This window comes from Lycorma delicatula, chromosome 12 (assembly GCF_047948215.1).
Source record: "Lycorma delicatula isolate Av1 chromosome 12, ASM4794821v1, whole genome shotgun sequence".
Lineage (NCBI taxonomy): Eukaryota > Metazoa > Arthropoda > Insecta > Hemiptera > Fulgoridae > Lycorma > Lycorma delicatula.
Window position 1 is genome coordinate 34,917,925 of NC_134466.1, and position 9,520 is coordinate 34,927,444.

Genomic DNA, 9,520 nt, shown 5'->3' on the forward strand with positions numbered 1-9,520 from the left:
AATAATAATAATAATAATAATAATAATAATAATAATAATAATAATAATAATAATAATAATAATAATAATAATAATAATAATAATAATAATAATAATAATAATAATAATAATAATAATAATAATAATAATAATAATAATAATAATAATAATAATAATAATAATAATAATAATAATAATAATAATAATAATAATAATAATAATAATAATAATAATAATAATAATAATAATAATAATAATAATAATAATAATAATAATAATAATAATAATAATAATAATAATAATAATAATAATAATAATAATAATAATAATAATAATAATAATAATAATAATAATAATAATAATAATAATAATAATAATAATAATAATAATAATAATAATAATAATAATAATAATAATAATAATAATAATAATAATAATAATAATAATAATAATAATAATAATAATAATAATAATAATAATAATAATAATAATAATAATAATAATAATAATAATAATAATAATAATAATAATAATAATAATAATAATAATAATAATAATAATAATAATAATAATAATAATAATAATAATAATAATAATAATAATAATAATAATAATAATAATAATAATAATAATAATAATAATAATAATAATAATAATAATAATAATAATAATAATGCCCTGAGGTAGATATTCCCCACGTCCGGAACACAACATCTACGTTCCACGTCCAGGGCGGTAACAGCTGTACTCAAGTATATTACATATAGCTGGCTAACGGGGTTCCGAGTGTTGTTTCTCGGATATACTTTCTTCGGTCGATTTACATCCATAGGCCGAATTACAGGACTGGACTTTACGGCCACCTGCAGATATGACATTTTTAACGATTACGGAAATGGATTTATACCGCCTTTAGAGCTGGCGATGTGGCGGCCACGGTCAAAGTTATTTGCAGGTGTAACGGAGACCTTTCGTCGTCCACATGCCCCCTGCGATGGCAAGCATGTAGTTAAGGTGCCCATGTTCGGAGCATGGGAGCCCTGAAAGCTTCGGTGTGTAGGGGCCTGGAGTCAGTGCAGAGACTGCGCATCCGCTCTCTGCCAGGACATATGCCGGTTCCACCGGAGTACCGGAACGGACCTCCAGGGTTGGTAGCCCTGGAGTGGGGGTGTACCCCGGCGGCTAGCCTTACTACAGAAGGGATTTTTTGTTCATGAATTTTCCTGAACAAACCAACGTGGCAGAGGGTGCACGTAAACACCCTCGTTTAGAACCAGCCGTTTCGCCTGAGGCAAAACGGAGGAAGAGTACGGAGAGTAAGAAGATAGAGATTGAGGCTAGAAAAAGCTTACAGAAGGCTTTTTTTAAAAGTAGTAATGTACCGAAACCTAAATATTTGGTCATTACAAAGGAGGATGGAAATTTCTCGAGGGTGAGTCCTTTTCTCATCGCTCGAGAGATAAACAAATGTGCTGGAGGCCCTGTAAAGGAAATACGGAAAACTTTTACGGGACTTCATGTAGAGACTGTTAATGATATACAGTCTCAGAAGATTTTAGGGCTGAAGAAAATTGGAGAGCTAGCGGTACGCGTTGATCCCCACGGCACGCTCAACACCTCAAGGGGTGTTGTGGTCTGTCGGGATCTTTTAAACTGTTCGGAGCAAGAGATTGTAGAGGAGCTGGCAGCACAAGGAGTAATAGAGTGCCGTCGGTTAAACATGAGAAGGAACGGTGAGGTCTTACCCTCGGCTTCTCATGTCCTTACTTTCAACCGGCCTACTTTGCCAGAAAAGATAAGAGCGGGGATTCACCGTTTGGATGTGCGGGCATTTGTCCCACAGCCGATGAGGTGCTTCAAGTGCCAACGCTTTGGCCACACCGCTCTTAGATGCGAAAGACCGCAAATATGCGTGTGCGGTGAAGAGGTGCATGAGGGAGAGCCATGTAAAGAGCCTCCTACATGCATAAACTGCAAAGGAGCGCATTCTTGTAGATCAAGGAATTGTCCTGTCTACAAAGATGAGGTAGCTGTGCAGGAAGTAAAAACCCTGCAAAAAGTCAGCTACTTCGATGCAAAAAAAATAGTTAACGCCCGTAAGCCTAGAGCAGCAACATCTTATGCTCAGGCTGCGGCTACTGTTCCTGCTCCTGCTCCGATTGCTGTAGATGAGGTACAAATTATAAATAAACTTGCTCCCACTTTGGCTAACATGATTGAGAGGATCATCGAAAACAAGATGAAACCTCTTGGCAATAAAGAACTTGTTAAGCCAAAGATAGTGATACAGCCTGCTGAAGATAAGTCGATAAAAGTGAAAGTTGCTCCTCCAGAAAAGAAAACGGACAATAAACCTGAATGTCAAGTCCGTCTCAGCGAGATCCTCGATGAAAAGAAAAAGGCGATACCTACAGAGTCTGTTATGGAGGCTCCCAAGCCTCCTGTAACTGAAGTGGCCTCTAAGCCTCAGAGGCCACAAAAAATCACACAGGGGGGGCGAGTGTCCCCCCTCCCACAGGCGGTGACCGGTGCGACCCCCGTGTTGGGGAGCGGGCAGGTTGTCGCCTCTCAATCGGCGCCTGAAACCGGCGCCGATCCATGCCCGTCGTCGTCGGCGGCTTCGGTGGTCTCCGATACGGAGACCGGAAGCCTTACAGGCGACGACCTTCTCCGCGAACACGATGCTGTTCGCAGGATGGAGAAGAAAAGGAAAAAGGGATGGCCGAAAGGAAAACCCAGGCAATAATTTAATTAAAAATTAAAAATTAGCGAGTCGATTGTACAATGGAACATCAATGGATGTTTTTCAAACATCCATGAGCTCCAACGCTTGGTACATGACGTAGACCCGATTTGTATATGTCTGCAAGAAACGCATTTCCGCCGAAATGAAAATTTTAAATTAAAAGGATTCCATATATTTCGGCGAGATCAACCGCCAAATGTAAGAGTTAGAGGTGGAGTAGCTATATTAACATCGACTAGAGCTACCACCGAAGCGGTTGTTCTAAACACCAACCTACAAGCGGTCGCCGTTAGAATGAAGCGACCGCTTAAGATCACTGTGTGCAGCATATACTTACCGAATTACGATTGGAATAAGGATGACATAGAAAGATTAATTTCCGAGCTTCCCCCACCTGTTTTACTGGTGGGTGATTTTAACGCTCATAATTCTCTCTGGGGATCGGATCGAGTAGATCCCCGTGGAAGAGAACTGGAAGGGTTCCTGATGAATTCTGATCTTATTATTTTAAATGACGGATCAGGAACCTTTTTCAATGCCAGAGATGGATCGACGTCCTGTATAGATCTTGCACTCATAAGCGTATCGATAGCACCGAGGTACAGCTTCCATGTTATAGACGATCTGCATGGAAGCGATCATTTCCCGGTGCAAATTGTAACTGATGTTACTAGAACAATATATCCCATCCCTAAAAGATGGTTATTTGAAAAGGCAGACTGGACGAGCTTCACAGCTAGAACGATGCTCCCAGAAACAACCGGAGTTATCGGAGACGATGTCGACGCCATAACAAATGCAATAATCGAGTCGGCATCGAGATATATTCCCAAAACATCTGGAAAACTTACAAAGAAACCCGTTCCATGGTGGAACGATGAAATAAGTGAAGCTATAAAAAGAAAGAAAAGGGCGTATAATGCCTTTAAGAAGCGTCCTAGTATAGAAAATCTTGTTGCCTTTAAGAAATACAGGGCGTATGCAAAACGTGTTATGATAGATTCGAAAAAACGATCCTGGCAGCAATACGTGTCATCCATTGACAAAACTACTACTGCATCAGATGTTTGGAGGAAAGTGAAGGCGATTTGTGGGCGTAATGATTTTACTCCCATAACTAGCCTTCAAGATGAAGATGAAATAAAAGATACTCCATATGAAATTGCAGAGCTGTTATCCAATCATTTCGAAAAGGCCAGCAAAACGGCCAACTACGAGGAAGGTTTTCGAACCAAAAAAGAAGAACACGAAGGTCTACTAAATTTTGGAACTGAGTATAATTACTCATATAATGTACCATTTAAAATGGAAGAATTCGCGAAGGCGTTGGAAAAATCAGGTAACACAGCTGCTGGTCCGGATGAAATCCACTATAATATGATCAGGCAGCTGAATACCACTGCAAAGTGTAGATTATTAGAACTTTATAATAAAATATGGCGGGATGGAACGTACCCGCAGCAGTGGAAAAAAGCTCATGTTGTTCCAGTACCAAAGAAAAATAAAAATTTAACAGACCCCAATAGCTACCGTCCTATTTCTTTGACGTGTGCTATGGGGAAAATATTGGAAAAAATGATTAATAATCGACTCGTCTGGGTTTTGGAAAAAGAAAACCTGATATCACCGTATCAAGCAGGTTTTCGACAATACCATTCTACCACTGATCAAATGATCAGCTTAGAGGACATTATATATAACAGCTTTATTACAAGGAAACATTGTGTCGGAGTCTTCTTCGATCTTCAGAAGGCTTTCGATATGACCTGGCGTCATGGTATAATGCTCCAGTTACATGAATGGGGCATTCGTGGCAATTTGCCTATACTGCTCAGCAACTACATGAATGACCGTACCTTCCAAGTACGCGTCAACAACGAATATTCATGTGAAAGAATCTTGGAAAATGGCATACCGCAAGGTTCGCCGTTGAGCGGTACCTTGTTTACCATTGCCATTAATAAATTGATATTAGCCATTCCAGTAGAAATCAGCAAAAGCGTCTATGTTGATGATCTGGCAATCGTATATGCCAGCAACAAGACTGCTATAGTGAGGTACAAATTGCAACGAGCGATCAATGCTCTAAATGAAGTTGCAAGGAATACAGGATTCCAATTCTCACCAGAAAAAACGTGCTGTGTACACTTTTGTAGGAAGAGAATTCCTCATCAAAGTCCTGCTCTGACAATTGATGATAATCCAATACAATATAAAGACAGCGTAAGGTATTTAGGACTAGTATTGGATAAATCCCTCACATGGGGATAACATATACAGGACTTGAGTGATAGATGCAAAAGAGCCCTAAACATTATAAAATGTTTATCGAACCTAAATTGGGGCTCAGGAAAAGAGACATTATTGAGACTGTATAAAGCATTGGTTCAATCTAAACTAGACTACGGATGTATCGTATATTCATCCGCTAGAAAGTCGCACTTAAGAAAGTTAGACGTAGTTCATAATAGCGGAATAAGATACGCAACAGGTGCTTTCCGCACGAGTCCGGCGGCTAGTCTGATGTCTGAAGCCGGAATAATGCCACTACATTATAGAAGAGAGATCCTCTTGTTAAGATATGCAGCAAATATATGGGCTTTCCCTGCCCATATAAATAATAAATTGTTTATGAATCATTCCAGACCAGCCGGAATTAGGTACCACGAATTAAGAAGGAAATATGAAATTGCTATACCAGAGACACTAGCAATTTCTACTAGAGAAATACCGCCATGGCTCTTGCCAGCGGTAAATACAAGTTTGGATCTCTCTCAAGGAGAAATAAAAAAGAAACCAGCAGTGATCATCCAGCAGGAATTTTTAGCAACCGTCAGTAGTTACGAAGAACATATTAGAATTTATACTGACGGTTCTAAAACCGAACATGGTGTTGGATGCTCGATATATGTAAATGAAGAAGCCCACTCTTGGAGACTGCCAGATGTGGCCAGTGTCTACACGGCAGAACTCACTGCAATTCAGCAAGCTCTTCGCTACACTGAACACTATTGCGAAGAGAGAGTGCTAATATGTTCCGACTCATTAAGTGCACTTGTCGCAATTCGGAACAAGAACATTAAGGATGTCCTAATTGCAAACATCCTGTCCATTTTATACGTTCTAAAACAACGAGGACAGCGATGCGTATTTGTATGGACTCCGGGGCATGCTGGTATTACAGGTAATGAAATCGCAGACGAAGCTGCCAGAAAGGCAACAGTCTGTGATGATTTGGATGCATTTCCTGTAAGAGTGGCAGATATTAAAAACCGTCTAACAAATATAGTAAGAAACAAGTGGAACGCTGAATGGAGGAGTTTAAATACAAAATTAAACTCAGTTAAAACTTCTCCTTATAAATGGAAAAGCGACTTTAAATTGACTCGCCGTGAACAAGTAGCGGTGACCAGACTTAGAATCGGTCACACGCGATTAACAAATTTATATTTGTTAACCGGCGAAGTGAGACCAATGTGCGGTGTTTGCAATAAAACACTGACAACCAAGCATCTAATAGAAGAGTGTACCATATATGAGGACCTCAGAAAGAGGTTCTGTTTTACAAATAATATTAGTGCTGATCTGGATAATGGAAATGAAGAAAATATAGTTGCATTTTTACACGCCAGTGGACTTCTTAAAAGTCTGTAAAATGGAAGTTTAAAGCTGTGGAAAAAGATACTCTAAGTGGTAGTTATATATATATATACATATAGAAGAAAGAGGAAAGATATGGTATTGAGAAGATTAATTATAATTTTAAGTGCATGGTCTTTTGAGAACCTATCTCAAATTTTAATATTGGGGCCCTTTACACCCCGTAAGTGTTTGTGATTGTCCTTGTCTTTCATGTTTTAATGTTTACTGTGAAGTTTGTGTTTTTAAATAAAATGTAAGGGCCCTTTACACCCTTACATATGACGATCCTGATGGAGATAAAAATTTCTTTTAAAGAATGTGACGAGGGCTAATGACCTTAGCAGTCGATGCCCGTAAAAATTCAGTTAAAAAAAAAAAAAAAAAAAAAAAAAAAAAAAAAATAATAATAATAATAATAATAATAATAATAATAATAATAATAATAATAATAATAATAATAATAATAATAATAATAATAATAATTAATAATAATTAATAATAATAATAATAATAATAATAATAATAATAATAATAATAATAATAATAATAATAATGCCCTGAGGTAGATAATCCCCACGTCCGGAACACAACATCTATGTTCCACGTCCAGGGCGGCAACAGCTGTACCTTTGTACATCACATATAGCTGGCTAACGGGGTTCCGAGTAAATTCCTCGGTTATGCTTTTCTAAGTTTGACCTGGTTCCAACTTCAGGTCACTAAACGGACTGGATTTTTGGCTACCTGCAGGAAATGAAATAACAAACGATTTTGGAAATGGATTCATACCATTCTTAGAGCTGGCGATGTGGCGGCCAGGGTCAATGTTATTGCAGGTATAACGGAGACCCTTCCGTTGTCCACATGCCCCCTGCGATGGCAAGCATGTAGCAATGGTGCCCATGTATGTCGGTGCATGGGAGCTCTGAAAGCTTCGGTGAGTAGGAGCCTGGAGTCAGTGCAGAGACTGCGCATCCGCTCTCTGCCAGGACATATGCCGGTTCCACCGGAGTACCGGATAGGACCTCCAAGGTTAGTAGCCCTGGAGTGGGGGTGTACCCCGGCGGCTAGCCTTGCTACAGAAGGGATCAATGTTCATGAATTTTCCTGAACAAACTCACGTGGCAGAGGGTGCACGTAAACACCCTCGTTTAGAAACCGCCGATTCGCCACAAGCGAAGCGGAAAAAAGTAAAGAGAGTGATAGAATTAGAAAAGATGCTGATAAAATCAGTAAAGATTTGAGAAAAGCTTTGTTTGGTAATAATGTTCCCAAACCAAGATTTTTGGTCATTACAAAAGAGAATGGTAACTTCCAAAAGGTAAGTCCATTCTTAATTGCTAGAGAGATTACAAATTGTGCTGGTGGTCCTGTCAAGGATATCCGTAAGACGTTTAACGGATTACATGTCGAAACTATAAACGACATGCAAAGTCAGAAAGTCCAGGCGTTGAAGAAGATCGGCGAATTTGCGGTTACTGTTCAACCGCATAGTACACTTAATTCAACTAGAGGAGTTGTTGTTTGCCGTGATCTTCTTAACTGTACTGAAGAAGAAATAGTGCAGGAAATGTCTAGTCAGGGAGTGACACATTGTCGCAGACTTTCTATGAGACGAAATGGTGAGATTCTTCCTTCGGCCTCTCATGTATTGACATTCAATAGGCCAAGTCTTCCTGAAAAGGTACGAGCTGGCATCCATCGGCTTGATGTACGGGCATTTATTCCGCAGCCGATGAGATGTTTTAGATGTCAACGTTTCGGACACACTGCCGCTAGATGTGAAGCGCAGGAAATTTGTATATGCGGATCGAAGATTCATGAGGGTGATCCATGTAAAGACCCTCCAGTCTGCATTAATTGTAAAGGGCACCATAACTGTCGATCCAGGAACTGCCCAGTATACAAATCAGAAACAGCCATTCAGGAGGTTAAAACGCTTCAAAAAGTCAGTTACCCTGAAGCGAAGAAGATTGTAAACCTACGTACACCTAGACCATCGACTTCATACGCAGAAGCAGCTGCTGCTCCCCCCACACCTAAAATCAACGTGGAGCAGTTGCTTAATACGATGGCACCAAGTCTCGCGACAGTGATAGAAAGAATCATTGATTCCAAGATCGAGTCGACTCATCAGATACAACAAAGTAAACATGAGAAGGCTCAATCCCAGACTGACGTCGCCGACAGAAGACCCGTACCAGCGCAGTTTAAAAAACCGGCAAAATCCTCGATTATAACTCCAGCAATAGACGTAATGAAGAAAAATCTTGATCTATCCAACAAAGATCTAAAGATCACCCCGACGACGAGTCATATAGCTAAGGATACTGTGACAAGAGTACAGGAAAAATCTGCGTCAACCAAAATGGAGGTGCAAGTAACTATCGAAAAAGCACCAGACACAGACGATATTAAAACCGTACCTACAGAGGCCCCAAAAGCTCAGAGAACAACTGTGGCGAGAGCATCTGTATCAGCCGGCCCAAGCACAGCCTTAGATATCGAATCGAGTTCATCAGCCGCCGAAAGTGCATCAATTGCAAGTTTAGACTCAATTGCAACGATGCTCACAGCACCATTGAAGCTTTCATCACCTGATGTAAGCCGGCGAACGTCATTGGCGTCAGAAAGAGAAGACGAAGCCATGTCCGAAGCCTCAGACACTCTGTCGTCGGAAGTTGAGGCCGTTCGCAGAATGGAAAAGCGGTGTAAAAAAGGTTGGCCGAAAGGAAAGCCTAGGCGGTAATATGTGGATTTTAAATTAGAAGATTGAAATTTTGCTCACTTAGTTTCTTCATGGAAATATGAATTAAAGAACCTTTTTTTTTATTTTTTTTGAAGTGGGATGGGGCTAATGACCAAAGTAGTCGATGCCCCTAAAAACCTCAAAAAAAAAAAAAAAAAAAAAAAAAAAAAAAAAAAAATAATAATAATAATAATAATAATAATAATAATAATAATTGATGATGATGATGATGATGATGATGATGATGATGATGATGATGATGATGATGATGATGATGATGATGATGATGATGATGATGATGATGATGATGATGATGATGATGATGATGATGATGATGATGATGATGATGATGATGATGATGATGATGATGATGATGATGATGATGATGATGATGATGATGATGA